We start from the raw sequence: 24,677 nt of genomic DNA, 5'->3' as shown, positions 1-24,677 counted from the left end.
AATGTAAAATATCAAAACAGTTTCAGCTTAGATGGTTAAAAAATATAGCTTCAAAGTTCCATTTGTGTGCACAATTACCAAATTAATCTTTTTCTTATTCTTAAATTTATCCCCAGGATAATGCTGGCAAGGTCACCATTTATTGCCCAGTGCTGTTTGTCTTGAGTAGATGGTGTTGAGCCTTTTTTCTGTAATGCCTCATTACAGAATATGGTGAGGCTGGCCCAATAATTCTGTAGCGATTTACTCGTGGCAGCACGGTAGCACAGTGGTTAGCACTGTTGCTTCACAGCGCCAGGGTCCCAGGTTCGATTCCCAGCTTGGGTCACTGTCTGTGCGGAGTCTGCACGTTCTCCCCGTGTCTTCGTGGGTTTCCTCCAGGTACTCTGGTATCCTCCCACAAGATAGGTAATTTGGACATTCTGAATTTTCCCTCCATGAACCCGAACAGGCACCGGAATGTGGCAACTAGGGGCTTTTCACAGTAACTTCATTATTATTCATTTAAGTTGTTTGTGAGGCCACTTGAGAAACAGCAAAGAGTGAACAACATTCAGGTGAAATTGGAGTTAAGCACAGCCAAGAATAGCCCGAGGGAAGCCAGGTTATTATCTAAAAGGCATCAATGAAGTAGCTGCATTTATGCATCTATCCAACAGCTTTTTGGGTTGCTTTTAATGGATGCGATTCAACCGGAAAAAAAATCTATGTCTGCTTTTGGGCGTGTTGCGCAGGCTGTTTCTCGGCGGCTGCAACGCTGGGAAACGCCACTGCCCATATCTTTCCTCTCACCTTTCACCATCCCCCATGTTTATGACCCCCCCTCCAATCTCGGGGTGGTCCATGAGAACACCCCTCACCACCTCACCCCCCCCTCCACCTGGGAAGGCTCCCCCAGGACCGAACCTGGCAGTGCCAACCTCGAACCCGGGCACCTTGGCATTGCCAGCCTGATGTCCTGGAAGTGGCACTGCCAGCCTGATGTCCTGGAAGTGGCACTGCCTGGGTGCCAGAGGGAATGCCATTGTGCCACCCTGCCCTGCCCCCTCCACCTGGGGGTCTCTGCCTGGGTGACCCCCCCCTTCCCCCAGGTGCCATTACAACTGGTCTACGTTTGTGGAAATCAGAACTAAATTACACAGGTGTTAGGTCCCAGATGCCGGGAGAATCCCGTGAATGCATATATAAATGGGCAGATTTCTCTGGTTATAAGCTGAATGAGACTGGTCGGGGAGTCAATCTAGGACTGTTGCCATTTAGGGTAGCCAAGGATAGGCTTTGGTATATGGGGGTCTAGTTGATGGGGGAGTGGGTGACAATGCACAAATGGAACTTAACAAAGTTGGTGGAGGAGGTAAAGTAGGACTTCAGGAGATGGGACATGTTACACCTGATGCTGGCAGGGAAGGTCCAACTGGTGAAAATGACTGTCTTGCCAAGGTTCTTATTCGTATTCCAGACCTTCTTGATCTTCATTCCAAAAGTGTGGGCGAGGACCAGCGAACCACATGCATATATTCTCGGGATGTGAGAAGTTGTAGAGATACTGGCCGGGAGTGTTCGGGACACTATCAAAGATTGTGGAGGTAGAGACTGAGCCAGACCCTATGGCGGTGATTTTTGGGGTAGTGGAAACACTGGAGTTGATGGAGGGGAAGAAGGCTGATGTGGCGGCCGTCACCTCTCTAGTCGCCCGCCAAAGGATTTTGCTGGAATGGCGGTCGACCACGCCGCCGAGGCTGGCGGCCTGGCTGGGGGACCTGTACGACTTTGTCCTTTTGGAGAAGATTAAGTTTGAATTGAGGAGATTAGTGGAGGGTTTTGAGACATGGTGGGGAATGTTCACAACCATGTTTGAGGAATTGTTCGTCGTGGGTGGCGGGGAGGGGGGGTGAAAAGGGGAAACAAACTTGTACAAACTTTAAATCGTGAGATATGGAGAATGCTCTCCGGCTTATTCGTGTTTTTGTACTTTTGAATATGTTTGGAATAAAACCCGTTTAAAAATAAATAAATGGGCAGATCTGGCTCACGCCCAGTGAGGGCAAGATCCAGATTGTGACGTTTCTAGAGATTTTGCTCAATCTCGCGAGGATTTTCGAGTGTCACAAATCTCGCCAGAGGCTGTTTGCGAGATTCAGTGGCCTCGTCCCAACACCAAGTCGGCACGCCGAGGTCGCTGAATCGCCCCAATTGATAGTATATTGTTATTTCTAGATTGAATTCATTTATGAAAAAAAAGTAAATTCTCAAACTAGCAGATTGGTAGTGGAACTCTCCCCTACTTTGGATTATTTGTACATTTTTATTTGAAGATCTCAGTTGAATTTCTCCATATTGTACAGCTTGATCTTCGAAAACCAAATTCCTTTTTGGTTACCACAAAAAACAGCGAAGTACAGGTATCATCAACATAAAGCCAACAATATGAGTGATGGTCTCAGGGCGAGCCAGGATCTTTACAGTCTCCGCATCCTACTCCATCCTGAGCTGAACTCTTGACTGCAAGCACTCTCAATCACAAAGGTTGCCTACTTTCACCTCTAACAACGTCCCACTCTGGCTCCTCCTTCAGCCCATCTGTCGGCCATACCTCACCCCTGCCTTTGTTTCTCCAATGCTTTCCCAGCAAGTTTACCATTCTGCATCCTCCATAAACTTCAGTGTGATTTAGCAATTTGGATCAGAAATTGGCTAGCTGGAAGAAGACAAAGGGTGGTGATTGATGGGAAATGTTCAGACTGGGGTCCAGTTACTAGTGGTGTACCACAAGGATCTGTTTTGGGGCCACTGCTGTTTGTCATTTTTATAAATGATCTGGAGGAGGGCGTAGAAGGATGGGTGAGTAAATTTGCAGATAACACTAAAGTCGGTGGAGTTGTGGACAGTGCGGAAGGATGTTACAAGTTACAGAGGGACATAGATAAGCTGCAGCGCTGGGCTGAGAGGTGGCAAATGGAGTTTAATGCAGAAAAGTGTGAGGTGATTCATTTTGGAAGGAATAACAGGAAGACTGAGTACTGGGCTAATGGCAAGATTCTTGGCAGTGTGGATGAGCAGAGAGATCTCGGTGTCCATGTACATAGATCCCTGAAAGTTGCCACCCAGGTTGAGAGGGTTGTTAAGAAGGTGTACGGTGTGTTAGCTTTTATTGGTAGAGGGATTGAGTTTCGGAGCCATGAGGTCATGTTGCAGCTGTACAAAACTCTGGTGCGGCCGCATTTGGAGTATTGCGTGCAATTCTGGTCGCCGCATTATAGGAAGGATGTGGAAGCATTGGAAAGGATGCAGAGGAGATTTACCAGAATGTTGCCTGGAATGGAGGGAAGATCTTATGAGGAAAGGCTGAGGGACTTGAGGCTGTTTTCGTTAGAGAGAAGAAGGTTAAGAGGTGACTTAATTGAGGCATACAAGATGATCAGAGGATTGGATAGGGTGGACAGTGAGAGCCTTTTTCCTCGGATGGTGATGTCTAGCACGTGGGGACATAGCTTTAAATTGAGGGGAGATAGATATAAGACAGATGTCAGAGGTAGGTTCTTTACTCAGAGAGTAGTAAGGGCGTGGAATGCCCTGCCTGCAACAGTAGTGGACTCGCCAAGACTAAGGGCATTCAAATGGTCATTGGATAGACATATGGACGATAAGGGAATAGTGTAGATGGGCTTTAGAGTGGTTTCACAGGTTGGCGCAACATCGAGGAGCGAAGGGCCTGTACTGCGCTATAATGTTCTATGTTCTATGTTCAGGCCATCCAAAAGGATGTTCCTTGGATTGGATTGGATTGGATTTGTTTATTGTCACGTGTACCGAGGTACAGTGAAAAGTATTTTTCTGCGAGCAGCTCAACAGATCAGTAAGTACATGAAGAAAAGGGAATAAAAGAAAATACATAATAGGGCAACACAAGGTATACAATGTAACTACATAAGCAACGGCATCGGGTGAAGCATACAGGGGTGTAGTGTTAATGAGGTCAGTCCATAAGAGGGTCATTTAGGAATCTGGTAACAGCGGGGAAGAAGCTGTTTTTGAGTCTGTGCGTGTTCTCAGACTTCTGGATCTCCTGCCCAATGGAAGAAGTTGGAAGAGTGAGTAAGCCGGGTGGGAGGGGTCTTTGATTATGCTGCACGCTTTCCCCAGGCAGTGGGAGGTGTAGATGGAGTCAATGGATGGGAGGCAGGTTCGTGTGATGGACTGGGCGATGTTCACGATTCTCTGAAGTTTCTTGCGGTCCTGGGCTGAGCAGTTGCCATACCAGGCTGTGATGCAGCCAGATGCAGCCAGATATGGTGCATCTGTAAAAGTTGGTAAGGGTTAATGAGGACATGCCAAATTTCCTTAGTTTCCTGAGGAAGTATAGGCACTGTTGTGCTTTCTTGGTGGTAGCGTCAACGTGGGTGGAACAGGGCAGATTTTTGGAGATGTGCACCCCTAGGAATTTGAAACTGCTAACCATCTCCACCTCGGCCCCGTTGATGCTGACAGGGGTGTGTACGGTAATTTGCTTCCTGAAGTCAATGACCAGCTCTTTAGTTTTGCTGGCATTGAGGGAGAGATTATTGTCAATGTACCACTCCACTAGGTTCTCAATCTCCCTCCTGTATTCTGACTCGTCATTTTTCGAGATCCGGCCCACTATGGTCATATTGTCAGCAAACTTGTTGATGGAGTTGGAACCAAATTTTGCCACGCTGTCATGTGTGTACAGGGAGTAGAGTAGGGGACTAAGTACGCAGCCGTGCGGGGCCCTGGTATTGAGGACTATTGTGGAGGAGGTGTTGTTGTTCATTCTTACTGATTGTGGTCTGTTGTCAGGAAATCGAGGATCCAGTTGCAGAGTGGGGAGTCAAGTCCTAGGTTTTGGAGCTTTGATATGAGCTTGGCTGGGATTATGGTGTTGAAGGCGGAGCTGTAGTCAATAAATAGGAAGTGAACTCATGTGGAAGATAATATTGGCGGCACTTCACGGTCAGGTATTCCAGGTCCGGGGAGCAGTAGGTCGCCAGGGTCGCCATATCCAACCACCAGGAGGAGCTGATGAGGAGGCAAACCCCTCCACCCTTCGCTTTGCCTGATGACGCGGTGCGGTCCGCTCAGTGAATTGAGAAGCCTTCAGGTTGTATGGCAATCTGCATGTTGTACCCTAATCTGCATAATGTCGTACCTACTCTTGCTGATGTTCCTTTTCACCATCTCCCTTTTGTACTTTGAAGCTGTCTTTAAAATCCCTCTTTTGACCAAACGTTTGATCACCTCTACTAATATCTCCTCCTTTGTCTCGATGTCTATTTTTGTCTGCTTACTTCGTCATGAAGCACCTTGGGGACTTTTTTTTTCTACTCTTGCTCTTCTTGTCCTCCACATAGGAAAGAATTTTTTTTTACCTGTTCTGGGATTGATATTCTTCTATCTTGCCTGTGCAGAAAGCCTCCATGCCATTTTCCTTCAGGTTAGAGTTAAAATTGCAGGTGGGACCCAATGATATCCTCGGGCTGACATCTGCATGTAAGGAATGACCCTATTGACATTGGAGAGTTGTCCAAGGCACCTGCTCAAGAGACTACGGTTAAGCACTCAGATGCTGGGATCCTAGTGGTTTCAGGGCAAGTAACTAACCCGATGTATTTAACCACCCACTTATCGCTTTACTTTGATTTCCAAAAGGCATTTCATAAGGTGCCACATTGGATTGGATTGGATTTGATTATTGTCATTTGTACCAAGGTACAGTGAAAGTGTTGTTCTGCATGCAGCTTAGACAGATCATTCCGTACATGAAAAAAATATACATAATAGGGCAAACATAAAATACACAATGTAAATACACAGACACAGGCATCCGGTGAAGCATACAGGAGTGTAGTACTACTCGGTAGAGAAGACGTGAAGAGATCAGATCAGTCCAGGGTCGTTTAGGAGTCTGGTAACAGCAGGGAAAAGCTGTTTGTGAATCTGTTAGTGCATGTTCTCAGACATTTGTATCTCCTGCCCGATGGAAGAAGTTGGAAGAGTGAGTTAGCCGGGTGGGAAGGATCTTTTATTATGCTGCCTGCTTTCCCAAGACAGTGGGTGGTGTAGACAAAGTCAATGGATGGGACACAAAATAAGAGCTCATGATGTAGGGTGTAACCTATTAACATGGATAGAGGATTGATTCACTAACAAGAAACCGAGAATGGGCCACTTTCGGATTGGCAAGCTATAATTAGTGAACTGCTACAGGGATCAGTGCTGGGGCCTCAACTGTTTACAATCTGTATCAATGACTTGGATGAAGGAATGGATGCCGGTGACACAAAGATAGAAAGTAAAATAAGTTGTGAAGCGAACGTATGAATCTACAAAGAGATTTAGATGGGTTAAGTGAGTGGGCAAACATTTGGCAGATGGGGTATAATGTGGAAATATGTGTGTTGTCCACTTTGGCAGGAAGAATAGAAAAGCAGCATATTTAAATGGAGAGAAATTATATACCTCTACGGTACAGAGGGATTTGGGTGCCTTGATACATGAATCACAAAATGTTCATATGCAGGCAGAGCAAATGATTAGGAAGGCAAATGGAATGTTGCTGTTTATTAAGAGGGGAATCAAGAATAAAAGTATGGAAGTGTTGCTGCAATTATATAGGGCCTTATTGAGACTGAATCTGGAGTACTGGGTATGCTTTCGTTTCCTTAAGAAAATATAGTAGTTCAGACACTGATTCCTGCAATGAAGGAGTTATTTGAGGAGGAAAGATTGAGCATGTTGAACTTATACCCATTCGTATTTAGAAGACTTGTGAGGCGACCATATTAAAATATGCTAGGTCCTGAGGGTGACTTGGTAGAGTGGATGCTCATGGCCCGATCTTCCCAAAAGGGAACAAAGTCCCCTAGTGAGCGCGTTTAGCCGAGAAACACGTGGCTATTCAACGCTACTCATGTTGGATAAGGGACCTGAACAGGTAATGCCAAGGCCGCACATAGCCCCATTTTTTACAACGGGGAGCTCTGCTCGCTGGAACTGCCCGTTGTAGCGAGAGATCGGGATGTCATTTTTAAATGGCGTCGCGATCTCTGAGGCCCGCAAATAAAATCCCCCCCCCCCCCCCCAACCAGCCCAAACGCAATATGGGAGGGTCCTCCAGCCCTCCCGCACCTTCTAACACCCACGGTGGGCAACCCCGGCCCAATCGCGCGCGTGCACAAAATGCCAGCTTGGCACCTTCGCAGTGCCAACCTGGCACCATAGTGGTGGCACTGCCAAGGTACCAGTCTGGCATCAGCAGTGCCCGGGCATCACCCTGGGCTGGCATGGTAGCACAGTGGTTAACACCGGTGCTTCACAGCTCCAGGGTCCCAGGCTCGATTCCCGGCTTGGGTGACTGTGTGGAGTTTGCACATTCTCCCCGTGTCTGCGTGGGTTTCCTCCGGGTGCTCCGGTTTCCTCCCACAGTTCAAATATGTGCAGGTTAGGTAGATTGGCCATGATAAAGTGCCCCTAGGTTAGGTGGGGTTACTGGTTTACGGGGATACAGTGGAGGTGTGGGCTTACATATGGTGCTTTTCCCAAGGTCCGGTGCAGACTCAATGGGCCGAATGGCCTCCTTCTACACTGTAAATTCTATGAAAATGCATGAAGCTGGGGTCCTCCGATCCACTCTGAGACCCCCACGAGTACTGTTCCGTCTTGTCCCTGTTTGGGGAGACCAGTACCAAACGGTGCTCACCCGATGTCTCCGAGGCAAAGGGATTGAATCCCAAAGCCTTGGGTGCATTGGGAATCTGTACATTAGAGTAAGGCTAACTGCCTCGCTCTAATATGCAGATTTGCCAAAAAGTGATGGGCGGTATTCCCCTTGCAACATCTCGTGAGATCAATCTCGCAAGGTGTGTGTCAGATGAATCCCGGGAACGGGATCTCCCGGCTTTCACCAGCTACACTGCGCCACACCGAGTTGCTTTTCCGGCGCAGCGTGGCTGGAAGATTGTGCCCTCAGAGAATGTTTCCCCTTGCGGCAGAGACTAGAACTTGGGGACACAGTTTAAAAACTCGGGGTCTCCCTTTTAAGACCAACGTGAGGAGGAACCTTTTCTCTGAGGGTTGTCAATCTGTGGAATTCTCTTCCCCACAGAACAGTGGAGGCTGGATCATTGGATATATTCAAGGCTGAGTTGGATATTTTGATCGACGAGGGAGTCAATGGTTATGGGAGGCAGACAGAGAAGTGGAGTTGAGGCCAAAATCAGCCCAGCCATGATCTTATCGAACAGCAGAGCAGGCTTGAAGGGCAAAATAGCCTACTCCTCCCATCTCTTGTGCTCTTGTGTTAATGCAAGGTGAGTAGGATTAAAATGACCCCTGCGGTGAATCGAATGCTTAGCGCGGTATCTTTATAGAAGGAATGGCTGACACGTCTTACTTGGCCTAACCTGGTAAAATTCACATAATGAGTTATCATGCATGTGGCGGGGGGGGGGATCTTGACACTGACTGGCCTGACCATCTCCTAACATCGCTGTTGTACCACTCCCCTTTGGCTTGTGCACTACTCCTTACCAAATACTGTTCCCCACTTAACTTTGTGCAAACGTTGGCTTCACCGGTGAATTGTGGGACTGCCTGCCATCCTGCAGACTGCACAGATATTCTCGCAGAGCAAGGTTTTTCAACGGCTGCCAAAACAGCATTAGGTATGGTGTCTCCTTTAAGTTGCTGCAGGCCTTTAAAACTTGCAGGAACACGTAGGTTCCCACCCTGAATGGCAAGCTCCCAGTAACCAATGTTCCTAATGTTGTGAACTCACTAAGAATGTTAAAATTAGGCTCAGCCCTGGAAATTACTTCAGGGTCAGCCCACTTCTTGTTAGACGGGTGTGACTTGCACCCTGCCATAATTCTGCTCTGGATTTGGCCCAAGCTGAAAATCCAGGTTATGGATTGCTTACAACGTCAGTATTAGGGATAGCATTCAACTGAGGGGGTTCAAAAGCAGTTATCAACCACAAAGTCAAAGCTTGAAACGTTTGTGGATGAGTCCTGGATTAAAGTGTAATCCTGTTCTCAATTCTGCACCATCTATTCTGACATGTATCATAAAACTTGCTTTTCCCTCTGGGCAGTTTTCAGTCGAACTGACAGGAGGCCTGGTCCATTTTGTTCTGCCCAGCAGGCTTCATGCACGTAATGACAACCCTGGGGCAGCCTGCTGGCCTGGGACTGCTGTTCTATATAATTCGAGACTGTGCACCCATGCGGCGCTGTGGGCCTTCCGTAGCAGCAGAATTGTACTCCACCAAAATCTGTAACCTCATTTCCCGCTATGTCCCCCACTCTCCCATTGCCATCAAGCTTGGGGATCAATCCTGGTCCAATGAAGAGTGCAAGTAGGCCTGCCAGGAGCAACACCAGGCATACCTAAAAACGAGGTGTCAACCTGATGAAGCTACAACACCGGACTGTTGCATGCCAAACAGAATAAGCAGCAGCAATAGACAGAGCTAAGCAATTCCACAAACATTGGTTGTGAATGATGGTGGACAATTAACCAACACCGTGGAGGAGGAAGCTCCACAAATATCGCCATCCTGAATCATGGAGTTGCCCAGCACATCAGTGCAAGAGATGAGACTGAAGCATTCGCAACAATCTTCAGCCAGAACGGAAGAGGAGCCATCACCAATGCCCTCCAATACGACCCTGTATAGGAAGTCTATCTGCCCCCAGACCTTTCTCCGCGATCCATTTCCGAACCTTCTCGATATTTGCCGTCCAGTAGAATTCCTAAAATTAGGCAACGGCAACTGCCTGACTGCTTATCCCTTTGCAAAAACGCTCTCTGAACCCGAGGTGTGTTGCCTGCCCATACAAAGGTCGAAACCAGCCAGTTAACCGGCACAAAAACATTTTTACGTAAAAAAGATCAGGAGACTCTGGGATCTAAATAAGAATTTTCTAAAGGCCATCAATTTCACCGTTTAAACACTTTGTGCTAACAATAACGGGAGAGCATCCCACCTTTTCAAACCCCCCTTCTCCCCTTCTACCATACCGGCCAGATTTAACTTGTGCAACAATGCCCAGTATTCTCAAATATCTAAAACGCGCTCTGGTCAGCCGAAATGGCACTTTTTTCAGACCCGCACTCTCTCCCTGAAATTTAACTGGGAACATATTGCTCTTCCCCAAGTTGAGTTTATATCCCAAAAAGGAACCAAACTTACTTGATGGGCAGGATTTACTGACCACCCCGCCGTGTGTTTTTCAGCGGGGAGGCGGCCTGCCAGTGGGATCTACCGGTCCAGAATTTCCCGCTGACAGCACCCCTCGCCGCCGGGACACCTGTGCCCGGCGTGGGAAGGAATTTCCTTCGGTGTGAGCAGCCGGTAATTCCCGCCCAATATCTCCATGATCTTTCCCACACCAGAGAGAGGGTCTGTTACATCCAACAATAACTCATCTGCATATAGGGATACTCGATGCTCCATATTTCCCCTCTTTATACCATTCCACTCTGTGGATTACCTCAGTGCAATAGCCAGTGGTTCAATTGCCAATGCAAAAGGTAATGGGGAAATTGGGCATCTCTGCCTTGTTCCCCTATACAGTCGAAAGTACCTGGAGCGTAATGCGTTGGTACGAATGCTTGCAGTGGGGGCCTTGCACAACAATCTGATCCAAGAAATGAACCTAGGTCCAAACCCATACCGCCCCAGTACCTGTAAAGTTGGACTATGATCACCCGTGGCAGCTCCCAGACCTGTGCTTCTTCCTTAGCATCTCATGGGCCCTGTCCACTTCAGGAGGGAGTGCAAAGACCCTCTTCCTCCACCAGCTGCTTGCACATCTTCGCCACATACTCTGTGGCCTTCGCTCATTCTATGCCCAACAATCCTCCGATTTTGTCATCTGGAGCAATTCTCCAGGTCGTCGATCTTGGTCTTCATTATTTTTTGCCCCTCTGCCATCACCCTCACCACTTTCTCCAAGGAGTTAATCAGATCCCCATGATCTTAGATCGTGTCCTCCACCTTCTGGATTGCCAAACTCTGCGCCTCCAACCGCTGCTCCTCCCTTTCCAGAGTTGCTCGAATTGGCTTGGTCACTTTTGCCAGATCGTCTGTGACCGGCTGCCTTTGCCATTTAAACCCTCCCGTCAGAAACTCCACCAACTTCTCAGTCATCCACTGAGTTGGCAATGATGCCACAGGCCCCTTGGCCATGTTTCCCCCTCCTGCGTCACACGTGTCTTCTGAGTCCGAAGAGAGCCCTTTACTCGACTCACTCCTCGTTTTGGAACTTGTAGACATCCCACACTGGAGGAGAAATCCTAACTCTTCCACTATATCACTTTTTCACCTGCACAGCACCCACTAGATGGGCAAAAGGGCCAGAAATCAAGTCCTCGGGCAGGAGCCACCTTTTGTCCGACCACCTACTTCATGGCCTCCAACAGAAGTCATGCAGTCAGATTGTTATTGCTCATGTTGGACCCCAATCTAGTTATGCAAATTAGTTGTTTGACTGGGCTCCCTCATCTGAGACAACCCCCACCCTGCCTCAACAAACTGCTGCAGGAATATCAGGCACCGGGCAGAAAGATGTTCTCCACCATTTTGGAGGCACTACCAACTAGCTCCTCATTTAAGATAAGAAACTTGTTAGTGTGCAAGACTGAATTAAGATTAATTGCAAAATGTGAAGGATTGTGAATTCTCTGCAACAGTTGCAATGAGAAATCATTTTGTGGCTCTAAAACAAAATTACAGGAAATTTAAGATAAAAACAAAATATTGCAGATGCTGGACATTCAAAATAAAAACTGAAAATGCTGGAAATACTCAGCAGGTTTAGCAGCATTAGCGGAGAGCGGAACAGATAGTTAACGTTTTGAGCCGAATTTGATTCTATAGAGCCAAGGATCTGAAAACAAGCCATATTCGACTTGAAATGTTAACTTTGTTTCTCTCCCTTAAGGTAATAAAGAGGAAGATCTGCAGTTTGTTTTACTTTCAGACTCAGTGATACTTTCACTTCCCAGGGACCTAAATTAAAATAACGTGCGATTGATTATTACCACTGATGACATGTGTCACTTAGTGTGAACCAGATACATTAAAAAAGCCACACACAATATATAGACCTGGATTTTGTGGTGGTAATGACAATGAAACTGTCAGCATTGGCCATTGTCACTCCACTGAAACTGACGACAACTTCAGGAGTCCACATATGTGCAGAATAACACAAAATCCAGAAGTTGCTTTCAGTATTTCTATTCTTCTCCAGAGGGTAATCTGTTGAGGCACTCACCGTATGCAGTTCCAAAGCAATTAGTGAGTTGATGAAAGCTTTCACTATTCTGCGAGTTAGCTTCACTGTAAATACCCTTGGAAAATTACAGCTTGTTGAATGAGGCGTAACTGGATTTGTACCAAGTATTCTCACTTCATAATTACTGCCAAATATCCAAATATATTCACTGGCCTTGAATTGTTAATTTTGTATTTGTGGAAAGTCGTTTTACTCTATTATGATAAATTCCATATTCTAACTTTGCTTCGATATAATTGTATTTTAACTTCTATCTTATTCCAAATAACAATCATTTATTCTACTGTCTGACTATTTGACCTGAAGAATGATCAGTGCTCTTAACGTTCTTTAATGCTGAGTGTGAGAATACTTCACTGTGACTATTACCTAACCCTGCTTGTTGACGTCACTGCTGCCAGGTGCCTGGAGATCCCCTTGATTTGGCACAGAGTTTAAGCTACCTTTGCGAAACTGGAAAACCACACAACTGAGATTGCTAGATCTCCCTGGCAGCTACATTAACATTAATGATCTACACGTGAATGTTGGGGTATGATCGGTCGCTTCGCAGATGACACGAAAATTGGTGGAAAATAGCGAGGAGGACAGTCTTAAATTACAGAATAATATAGACGAGCTGGTCAGATGGGCAGAACAGTGGCACCTGGAATTTAACCCTGAAAATGTGAGGTGATGCATTTTAGGAGCACTAACGAGGCAAGAGAATACATAATGAATGGTAGAATGCGAGGAAGTATAGAGGATCAGAGGGACCTTGGGGTGCATGTCCAAAGATCATTGAAGGTAGCAGGATAATGTGGCTAGGAAGGCATATGGGATATTTACCTTTGTTAGCGAGGCATAGATCTTTAGAGCAGGGAGGTTATTATAGAGCTGTACAAAATGCTTGTTGGGCTACAGCGAGAGTACTGTGTGCAGTTCTCGTTGCCACATGATAGGAAGGATGTGATTGCACTGGAGAGGGTGCAGAGGACATTCACCAGGACGTTGCCTGGGCTGGACCGTTCAGCTATGAAGAGAGGCTGGACAGGCTTGGGTTGTTTCCTCAGAGCAGAGAAGGCTGATGGTGGGTCCTCATCGAGGTGTAGAAAATTATGAGGGATATAGATAGGGTAGATAGGAAGAAACCTTTCCCCTTAGTAGAGGGGTCAATAACCAGGGGGCATAGATTTAAGGTAAGGAACAAGAGATTTAGAGGGGATGTGAGGAAACACTTTTTTTCTCCCAGAGGATGGTGGGAATCTGGAACTCGCTGCCTGAAAGGATGGTAGAGGAGGGAACCCTCACAACATTCAAGAAGCATTTAGATAAGCATTTCAAATGCCATAACATACAAGGCTGCGGACCAAGTATTGAAAAATGGGATTTGAATAGCTAGGTGCTTGATGGCTTGCATAGACACGATGGGTTGAAGGGCCTCATTCTGTGCTATAGAACTCTATGACTATGACTTTCTTCCAGGTTGGCGGTGTATGTCATTGCTTGCCTGTGGTGAGCAAAATCCAGCCTTTTCAATTGTCACAGTTCATGAAGGCCTGCCTCCTTATTTTGCCCCATGTTTGATGTGGAGTGGTGTGCCTCAAACTGCATAAACAATTGTCTCTCTCTAATGGACAGATATGCCCATGGGCCTTTGTGGATTTTGGCTAATGATTTGCATTACCGACAGTCTTGTAAAGAAAGACGGCAGAGTCTACCGCTTGCAAGAGAAAGGAATCATTAGATGGATATTTTAATGATTCTTCATTTTGGGGAGGGGGCTTGTCTGTGGATAGCATATATTGGTAATCCAAGTGCAGAATGCATTCAATTTTACTATAATTTTCCAAACAAACTTGGAAAATGATCTCTTGGGTGTGTGGATAACAAGGTGGTGGAAGCATTAAACGTGGTTAACAAGGCAAGATAATAGAAGTCTGGATATGGAAAGGGAAAAAATGAAAGATTTGAAAAATCCCACAAATACAAATCAAAATGAATGCACACTAATGCACAGAATATTTTTAAAAAAACATCTTGGGGCACCAGACTCATAAATTATGCCATAGTGTCGGTAAATTATGTATTTTAATAAAAAACATGGCTATAGTTGGGTTAAGATTTCCATCAAACATATTTGGGTATGTAACATTTTGAAATTCAGGGAGACACTATCATGACTAAATAGAAAAATTGTCTACAAAGGTGCCTTTGGACTCAGCTGAGGGTCAGCAAGAGAGTGGTTAAAATCATGGGACATCTTATTTGCCTCAAAACAGTAGAAAGGAGCTAAGGATGGAATGTTTAAACAAATTGGAGCAGCAGGCATTGAGAAGGTTATCATTTTTGGAGATTTTAATTAATCAGAAATAGACTGATACGGGGAGAATGAAAGGTGAGATTTTCTACAGTCTGTTCAAAGGATTGTTTTCTCAGTTAACATGTTGCTTCTTTGACAAGAATGGAAATGAGACAGGGAAAGTAAGGACATTTTGGAACCAAGGGCAAAATTATAATTCGTCTAAGTCTAAGAATATAAAAACAATGAAGGCAAGGGTGCTGATTGGCAAAACATTCCAGGGAATAGAAACCGAGGGGGAAAAAATTAAAATTGGATTGTAGTTCTGCAATGGGAAATAATTAAATAGGAAATGGAAAAGATAAAAGTCAAATATATACCAGAAAAGGAGAATGAATTGAAAGTTGAGGTTCCATAGGATAAATGGAGAGTTTGGATCAAATGGGAAATTTAAACAAAAACATTACTTGCACGGCAGAGTAAATAATTTAGGAAAGCCAAGCAAATAATAACAAATAAAAAAAAATCAAAATAATAAAATGGCTTTCTGTAAGAGGAGAAGGATCAGAGAGGAAAGAAGCTTGTAAGTGAAGGATTGGCAAAACTATTGGCCGGAACCCCCGACTGCACACCCCTGCCACGGGTTTCCTGGCGGTGAGGGGTGCATTCAACGGGAAACCCCGTTGACGACGGAAGGACCAGAAGATCTCTCGGCTGGCCAATGGCAGGGTGTCGCGCGGCAGGTAGTGTGGAAAGTCCTGCCCATTGTGAGTATGATCCTCCGTTTTCACAGAGGGTGTGATATTAGAAAAGTAGTACCAGAGAAGTTACTAAAATTAAGGCGACAGGTCACTTGGACTTCATTATTTATACCCAGTCATCCTGAGGAGACCAAGGAAGAAATAATTAGCCATAATGTTGGTAATACTCTACAGAAAGCAAATTTAGAGGGTGGCACATTTAATTGGCCTCTTCCAAAAACAAAAAATGACTGGATGAACTGCAAAATTATCTGTCATTCTTTCTTCACTTGTTTGTGAACGACTAGCGCCTAAAATAGCACTTGGAGAAGCAGTCAGGATCTCTAAAAGGCAGGCAGTGATTCACCAATATTATAGAATTCTTTGAAGAAAAAAGAAAATAATGGCGAAGGAGATTCACTGAATATGATGAATGGGACTTGAAAACTTGAAAAAGTATTTGATAGTACACAACATCTGTATATTTAAGGGAAGGAAAATAGCAGAAATTAAGTGGGTTGGGGCCATGTGGATATTGGCGTGCATGGAAGGCAAAAAGCAAAGCGTAGTAATGAAATGATTTCCTGGATAGGAAAAGTGAGGTTTGTGGTCTAACATATAGACGTCATGTATTGAATGCGGTTACTTACTGTATCTAGAATAATCCAAATCCTGCATCTGCTTATACCGTAAGCCTGGAGTATTTGACTTTCTGTTTCATTTTTGTTCCACTTCTGTGTCAACATTTTCCCATTATAATTTCCTAGGTTCACATTTGATAAGAATCCACCTGTGCAAATTTGTTGCACTAATTACCCAATCATGAATGACTACACTGCTGCCTATATTTAAGGTCTTTATTTTCCTCAGTTATATGGTTGTTGAACTTATAAATGTTACACTTTGTGATGTTTTGTAACTCAGCCAAGCATTCATAATGAGGCGACCTGTTTTTATTGATGCATATGGCCTCATTGTGAACGCTTAGCTGAGTGCTAAGACTCTTTAGTGGATAAGCTGAAGTGGAATGTTAGCCTTGACTAATTGACATCTTTATGAAATAATAATAAGCCCTTGCTTTGATCTGTTTTTTTCACGTCTGTATATTGGTCAAAATGAACAAGTGTGAAGTTATTGAAACCAGGAATGGTAGTGACTGATGGCATTTTGTAAGAGCATCGTTTTTCAAAGCCCATTTTTGAATGGGTGTTTTTTTCTTGAGGATTTCAGATTTGCCATTGTTATTATGTGGCTCATTGGTTCTATACATAATGCATACTTGGTGAATGGGCATGGAGGATGCAGGAGGTATGGGAGATATGAGTGGGGCATGGAGAGGGAATGGCGGTGAGGGGTAAGGGCTAGAGAGCCGAACAGTCTTTAATACAACTGAGACAGGCCTTCTAACCATCCTGTGTTGGCACTAGTGCACCTCTGAACTGCTTCCTGAGTGTTTGGGTCTGACGAGATCATCCCTCTCACCTCCCTGGAACAAAAATAGTGCAGGCAGCGGTTATTTATACGGAGACAAGTCTGCTGAATCAGGAAATTTCCCGACTCCAATTTTCCACCTCATTAATGAAAATCTGTCTCTAAAAGGCTGCCCCGTGACAGGCACTTAAGGACACTTTTTTTCACTTGGCTTAATATGTAATTAAAAGGAGCAGGAGTGCTCTCCCTGATTCCACTGCAAATGGGGGGCTATTCCTGGCCCGTGCTAATTCACCTCCCATTCATCTCCACTGCCCCCACCCCCCCCACCTGTGGGCCGGCTTGATTTTAGGAAGAAGGCAAGCAACATTGTGGCGTGCACAGCTGTGGTGAATGGAACTATTGTTAATTCACCAGTGCACTGTGATATCATGTTACTGCTGTATCGTGTTACGTTATGTGTTTAACCCTGTGGGCTCCACCTATGGGCCATTGTACGGCTTCACCCACAGGGGGATATGTCGGGGCATGTACAGGCTCGCCAATGGCTCCACCCCTTACAGGAAGTATAAAGGCAGCTGACCTGCGGGGCCGCATTCATTGTTGTACCGGTCACAGACAGGCTCAGTTCTAAGCTGATTAAAACCACGGTTTACTTCTCAACCTGTCTCTCAGTGAATTGATGGTCGCATCAATTTAATCAGCTTAAAATACTACTATGGAATCAGCCCTCAAACCTGATAGACTGGAACTCAATCCACAGGCCGCGGAGGCGAGAGAAATGTTTTCGCACTGGCTTCGATGCTTCAAGGCCTAACCCGCCGTGTCGTCTACGCCATCCGTCACGGATGAACAGAAACTGAGTCTTCTCCACGCACGGGTGAGCCATCATATTTCTGTCCAGCTCGACGGCGCCGCGTCCTATACAGAGGCCCTCGCACTACTCGAACGCATATATGTACGGCCCGTGAACGAGGTCTATGCGCGACACATCTTCACCACTCGCCGCCAGCGCCCCGGGGAGTCGCTAGATGACTACCTACGCGACCTCAAAGCCCTCGCGCGCAACTGTAACTACCAGGCCATTACGGCCCCTCAGCATATGGAGCTCGCTATCCGAGACGTTTACGTGGCGGGGGTCCGATCAAACTATGTAAGACAGCGCCTGCTCGAAAAAGGGGCCCAGGACCTGGAGGACACGGTAACACTAGCTACCTCTCTGGAGGTCGCGTTTCAGAGCCTTACTGCGTTCCCGGCCGACCAGGCGACCCCCTCGTGGGCCCCCGACCAGAGACTACCCCAGGCTTGCGCCGCGCGGCCGCCCGCCCATCATGGGGGGCTGCCCTGCTATTTTTGCGGCCAGTCCCAACACCCCCGACAGCACTGCCCGGCCCGCAACGCGAACTGTAGTAACTGCGGGCGAAATGGACACTTCGCCAAGGTCTGCCTGGCCAGGTCTAAAAACTCAAACTCACAGACCCGATCCACAGACACACAGACCCGCAGACCCCGCAAAGTGGCAGCGTGTCTGCCGAGTCCGCCTCCGCACAACACGTGCGACTCATGGGGGCCGCCATCTTGGCCATCCTCCCCCACGCGGCCACCATCTTGGCCGCCATCTGCTACACCGCCCGAGATGTACAAACGACATGGACAGCAGCCATCGCGGGGTCGCCACAGCACCTCCGATCACACCGCTGGCTACCCCCAGGTCAGCCCGGTCACCCTGGACCAGTCGCGACCGAAGCACCTCCGGAGCTCCATGATGGCCGTCCGGGTAAACGGGTACGAGACACCTTGCCTTTTCGACTCCGGGAGCACAGAGAGCTTCATTCACCCGGACATGGTAAGACATTGTTTGCTCCCAATATTCCCGACGCGACAAACTATCTCCCTCGCCTCTGGGTCACATTCGGTGCAAATTCAAGGGTGCACTACTGCAACCCTAGCGATACAGGGTGCTGAGTACGCTAATTTTAAACTATATATGCTCCCAGACCTCTGCGCTCCTCTCCTATTAGGACTCGGTTTTCAGTGCAACCTCAGGAGCCTAACTCTTAAATTCGGGGGGCCCCTGCCCCCGCTCACCATATGCAGCCTCGCCACCCTAAAAATCGACACCCCCGCCCCCCCCCCCACTTTGCAAACCTCACCGCCGATTGTAAGCCAATAGCCACCAGAAGCAGGCGGTATAGCATGCAGGACAGGACGTTCATTAGGTCCGAGGTGCAGCGTCTCTTGCGGGAAGAGGTCATAGAAGCCAGCAGTAGCCCCTGGAGAGCTCAGGTGGTGGTCGTCAAGACTGGGGAAAAGTTCCGGATGGTGGTTGATTACAGCCAGACCATTAACCGGTTTACGCAACTCGATGTGTACCCCCTTCCCTGGATTGCAGACATGGTAAATCAGATCGCACCACCGCGTGTTCTCTACGGTAGATCTGAAGTCTGCATATCACCAGCTCCCAATCCACCCGGAAGACCGCCACTACACGGCGTTTGAGGCAGACGGCCGCCTTGTCCATTTCCTCCGGGTCCCCTTTGGCATCACAAACGGGGTTTTGGTGTTCCAACGAGCAATGGACCGAATGGTGGACCAGTACGGGCTGCAGGCCACGTTTCCGTACTTGGACAATGTAACCATCTGCGGCCATGATCAGCAGGATCACGACGCCAACCTCCACCGATTTCTCCAAACCGCCCAAAAATTCAACCTCCCCTACAACAAAGAGAAATGCTTTTCCGCACAACCAGGCCAGCCATCCTCGGCTACGTCGTGGAAAACGGGGTCCTAGGGCCCGACCCTGACCGTATGCGCCCCCTCCTCCAATTCCCTCTCCCTCACTGCCCCAAGGCCCTGAAGAGGTGCCTTGGATTTTTCTCCTATTACTCCCACTGGGTCCCCCAGTATGCGGATAAAGCCCGCCCACTATTTAAGGCCACCATTTTTCCGCTGTCAGCCGAGTCTCGCCAGGCCTTCAACTGCATCAAGGTGGACATCGCCAAAGCTGCAATGCGCGCGGTGGACGAGTCTGCCCCCTTCCAGGTGGAGAGCGATGCCTCAGAGGTCGCTCTCGCCGCCATTCTCAACCAAGCAGGCAGACCGGTAGCGTTCTTTTCCCGCACCCTCACCACCTCTGAAATTTGACACTGTCGGTCGAAAAAGAAGCCCAAGCCATCGTGGAAGCCGTATGGCACTGGAGGCACTACCTCGCTGGTAGGAGGTTTACCCTCATCACCGACCAACGATCGGTTGCCTTTATGTTTGACAATACGCAGCGGGGCAAGATCAAGAATGACAAGATCTTGAGGTGGAGGATCGAACTCTCCACCTATAACTATGATATAGTATATCGTCCTGGGAAGCTCAACGAGCCCCCAGATGCCCTGTCCTGCGGCACGTGCGCCAGCACGCAAGATGACCGATTACTTGCTATCCACGATGACCTCTGCCACCCGGGGGTCACCCGGCTCGCCCACTACCATCAAGGCGAGCAACCTGCCCTACTCCAGCGAGGAGGTAAATGCTGTAACCAGAGACTGCCAAACCTGTGCGGAGTGTAAACCGCACTTCTATTGACCAGATAAGGACCACCTGGTAAAGGCGTCCCGGCCCTTTGAACGCCTTAGTATCGATTTCAAAGGGCCCCTCCCCTCCAATAATTGCAACACGTACTTCCTGAACATCATAGACGAGTTCTCCCGTTTTCCGTTCGCCATTCCCTTCCCCGATATGACCACTCCCACAGTCATCAAAGCCCTGCATAGTGTCTTCACCCTGCTCGGTTTCCCTAGCTATGTCCACGGCGACAGGGGCTCATCGTTCATGAGCGACTAACTGCGTCAGTACCTGCTCAGTAAGGGCATCACCTCGAGCAGGACTACCAGCTATAACCCCAGGGGAAACGGGCAGGTGGCGAGGGAGAACGCGACGGTCTGGAAGACCGTCCTACTGACCCTACGGTCCAGGAATCTCCCGGTTTCTCACTGGCAGGAGGTCCTCCCTGATGCACTCCACTCTATTGGGTCCCTCCTTTGCACGCCACAAACCAGGCCCCTCATGACCGCTTGTTTGTTTTCCCTAGGGGAGCTACCCCAGGGGCCTCGCTTCCGCCCTGGCTGATGACACTGGGTCCAGTCCTCCTCCGAAAACGTGTTCGGAGCCATAAGACCGACCCCCTGGTAGAGAGGGTCCAGCTCCTGCACTCCAACCCACACTATGCGTATATCAGACACCCCGATGGCCGGCAGGACACCGTCTCCCTCTGGGACCTGGCACCCGCAGGCTCCGACACCACGACCACTACTGCGTCCCCCACACTAGGTCCTGTCCAACCTCCCATGTTCAGCGCCCCTACCCCGATATGGTTCTCGTGCTCCCTCCCACCCGCCGCACCGGTCCACAGGAATGAAGCTCCAGAAGAGCCGCTCCAGGAGTCCACGCCTGTGCCTGCTCCGGGCCCAGCTCCACAGCTACCCGAAACGGCTGCAACGCCAGCGCTTCGGCGGTTGCAACGTACGATCCGGGCACCAGACCGACTGAATCTGTAAACCTGTCACCCCCGCCGGACTTCATTTTTTAACAGGGGGTGAATGTGGTGAATGGAACTACTGTTAATTCACCAGTGCACTGTGATATCATGTTACTGCTGTATCGTGTTACGTTATGTGTTTAAACCTGTGGGCTCCACCTATGGGCCATTGTACGGCTTCACCCACAGGGGGATATGTCGGGGCATGTACGGGCTCGCCGATGGCTCCACCCCTTACAGGAAGTATAAAGACAGCTGACCTGCGGGGCCGCATTCATTGTTGTACCGGTCACAGGCAGGCTCAGTTCTAAGCTGATTAAAACCACGGTTTACTTCTCAACGTGTCTCTCAGTGAATTGATGGTCGCATCAACAGCTAATCAGTATATGGAAATGAGGCCTGAGGCCCAATTAAGGGTGTGAGCCTTCCGTCTCCATCTCTCTGCAGTGTTCCAAGCACACACCCACTTGTGCCAGGAAACAGCACAAAACCAGTTTCTGCTTTGTTTGACGAAAATTACATGAAGTGGAAGAGCAGAGTAGCCATGGTAAGTAGATGCACAAGTCATTAATGGTGATACTGAAAATAGATTAAACTGTCAGAAGGAAACCCAGACCCTGGTTCAATTTAGAAGGCATGGACTAGTAGGAGCTGGGACAGCATAGTAGCACAGTGGTTAGCACTGTTGTTTCACAGCTCCAGGGTCTCGGGTTTGATTCCCTGCTTGGGTACTGTCTGTGCGAAGTCTGCATATTCTCCCTCTGTCTGCGTGGGTTTTCTCAGGGTGCTCCGGTTTCCTCCCACAAGTCCCGAAAGACGTGCTGTTAGGTAAATTGGACATTCTGAATTCTCCCACTGTGTACCCGAAAAGGCGCCGGAATGTGGCGACTAGGGGCTTCTCACAGTAACTTCATTGCAGTGTTAATGTAAGCCTACTTGTGACAATAAAGATTATTAATGTTGGACTTGGACAAGACCAACATTAGGGCCTGTAATTTGAGTATTTGTGCACAATTCATTATACGAATTATGTAAAAGAAAGGAAAATGGAAATGGTGGAGTATAAGCTTGTTTTGATGATGCCAGCATTTGATGATACCAGAGGCTTGAAACATTTGATTTGCCCTGGAGCTGAGAAAGCCAAGGGGCTGACCGAATAGATTTTTTAAAGATAATGAAAAGGAAAGGATGTTTCCTCATGTGGTAGAATCTAGAACCATGGGCACTGTTTAAGGGGTTGCCTATTTAAGACCGAGATGAGGAGAAATTTTTTCTCTTGGAGGATAGTGAGTCTTTGGAAATCTCTTCCTCAAAAGAGGGTAGAAGCAGAGTCTTTGAATATTTTTAGGACAGAGGTTGAGAGATCGTTGATAAGCAAGATGATAAAGGCAGGAATGTGGAATTGAGAGCTGACAATCAGATCAATAATGATCTTCTTAAATGATGGAGAAGCTCGAGGGGCTGAGTGGCCGACCACTGTTTGTAATTCATATGTTCGTATGAAAATCCATAATATTGTTCGGAAAACAAAGAGATTTATATTTGTATTGATAAACATTAGAAATACGGCACAGTTTTAAGTGGATTTAATTTAATGTTTTAGTGCCTTGAAGGGTAAGACCTATAGTTAGATTCATATTGGACAAAGGTGTTTATATGTATGAGGGTTGGTTAAGTTCCAACTGTTTTTGTTGTGCTTAGAGAGGGCTACGGTGTGAAGAATAAATAAAAGGCATAAGCATGTAGGAGTTGCTTAGCAACTGCAGGCCCTTTTTAAGGGAAAAATGCTTTTTAAGTTTCCGTTGGATATATTGTGTTTGAAGACAGGACAATGGGGAGTGAACTCTCAGCTCTGCTAGGAGAAGCTGGGCAGGACAAGGGAGATGCAAAGATGCAGGCTTCCTAAGGAACAATATACAGTCCAGATAAGCCAGAGATAAAACGGGCACGATATACCGGCCATGCTGAGCCTGGAAAGCAGTGTGCCGTGGCGCAACATGGCCGATAGAAGCCGGGAGACCCTGCTCCTGGGATCTACCCAACTCGCAACACCTCGCGAGATCTCGCAAGATGTTGCGATGTAAATCCCGACCATTAAACTGTCAAAATGAAAACCTAGACCCTGGTTGTCTATTTAGAGGGCATGGGCTAGTAGGAGCTAATGTTGGGACTTGGACTTGGGCAAAATCTACATATTCGCGCAAAACAGCTAGTCTCATTATATGCAGTTTCCCGAGGCACCCGAGGAGTTGGGATCTATCCCCTTCGCTTCGGAGATGTTGGGTACTAGATGGAGCGGCACTTGTGGGGGTCTACCAGGGGATTGGAGGCCCCAGGTGCATGCCCTCTAGGCACGGTGGTACTCTGGCACTGCTGCTGCAACCTGGAAACCCTGGCACAGCGAGCTGGGCACCCTGTCAGTGCCATCTGCACTGCCAAGGTGCCCAGGTGGCACTACCAGCTGGCAGGGGCACTGCCAGGGTACCAGATTTTAAAGCGTGTTTTTTTTTTGGATAGGAGTTTGTAAACCTCTCATGTGACAATCATTTGGGGGGGATTCTGTGAAGAAATCCACAGACATTCACTTGAGGTTCAGAGTGGAGAGTGCATTTGACCACATCCATCTTGTATGTTTAAAGGGATGTTTTGATACTGAGACAGTTAAAGCTTAAAATATGATTCGTAATCCATGTTAATCTTAAAAATCTGTGTATACTTGCTAAGGGAAGTAAAGCAGTATTGTATAATAATTAATATTTTCATGTTGAATTAAAAAAAAATTCTTGTTGTTAAAGCTAAGTAGTGGTCCTGTGACTCTGTTCCTGCACGTTTTATTAAGAAAAAGTAGAAATTGTGATCTTTTGAGCCAGGATTCTATTCTGGGATCTTCCCGGCCAGTTATAACAATAACAGGGATTGTAACAATGCAGTAAATAATACAAATGCTTCCTCTGTTGATAAGACAATAATGAGAAGGTGTAAGTTTGGGATAATCATCAGAATTCAATGGTGGTTAAAAGTGTACTAGGAATGGGGGGTTCTCTGCTGAAACCATCTTGAAGCAGGTGCAGGAAGAAATTATTTTAAAAGGGAATTGGGAAATTGCTTAAAGAGGTATCCAGTGAGTCAGGAAGCTTCAAATGGAAAAGTGAATCCCATTATAGTTGACGGTGTGAGGTATTGACCTTAAACTGACCTTATTCTGAGATATCTCATCGACGCCATTTGCGAAGAGTATTCCTGAGACAAATAGTAGTGAGAGTGAAGCCTGCTTTGTTGATGGTAATCTGATAAGTGAAGGTCTTTATATATGCCTGTGTGTGAGGAAGACGAATTTAGTTCGCAATTGACGAAAACAAAAGAGAAACAAAAAAGAA

At 47.1% G+C, this 24,677-nt stretch overlaps 1 protein-coding gene across 3 annotated transcripts in view; it reads left to right on the top strand.

Moving 5' to 3' along the window:
• The window catches only part of frmd6 (FERM domain containing 6), a 191,918-nt gene that overhangs the window by 9,966 nt on the left and 157,275 nt on the right, over nt 1-24,677 (top strand). The window contains exon 2 of one of the 3 annotated variants that reach the window (XM_072489766.1): nt 8,123-8,327. The exons of the other annotated variants lie outside the window; for them this stretch is intronic. The gene's annotated coding sequence lies outside the window, so the exon portion shown is untranslated. The remainder of the gene's footprint in view (nt 1-8,122; nt 8,328-24,677) is intronic. 3 annotated transcript variants of the gene reach the window in all.

This window comes from Scyliorhinus torazame, chromosome 2 (assembly GCF_047496885.1).
Source record: "Scyliorhinus torazame isolate Kashiwa2021f chromosome 2, sScyTor2.1, whole genome shotgun sequence".
Taxonomy (NCBI): Eukaryota; Metazoa; Chordata; class Chondrichthyes; order Carcharhiniformes; family Scyliorhinidae; genus Scyliorhinus; species Scyliorhinus torazame.
The sequence above is the reverse complement of the archived record's forward strand: the minus strand, read 5'-3'. Positions and strand labels throughout refer to the sequence as shown.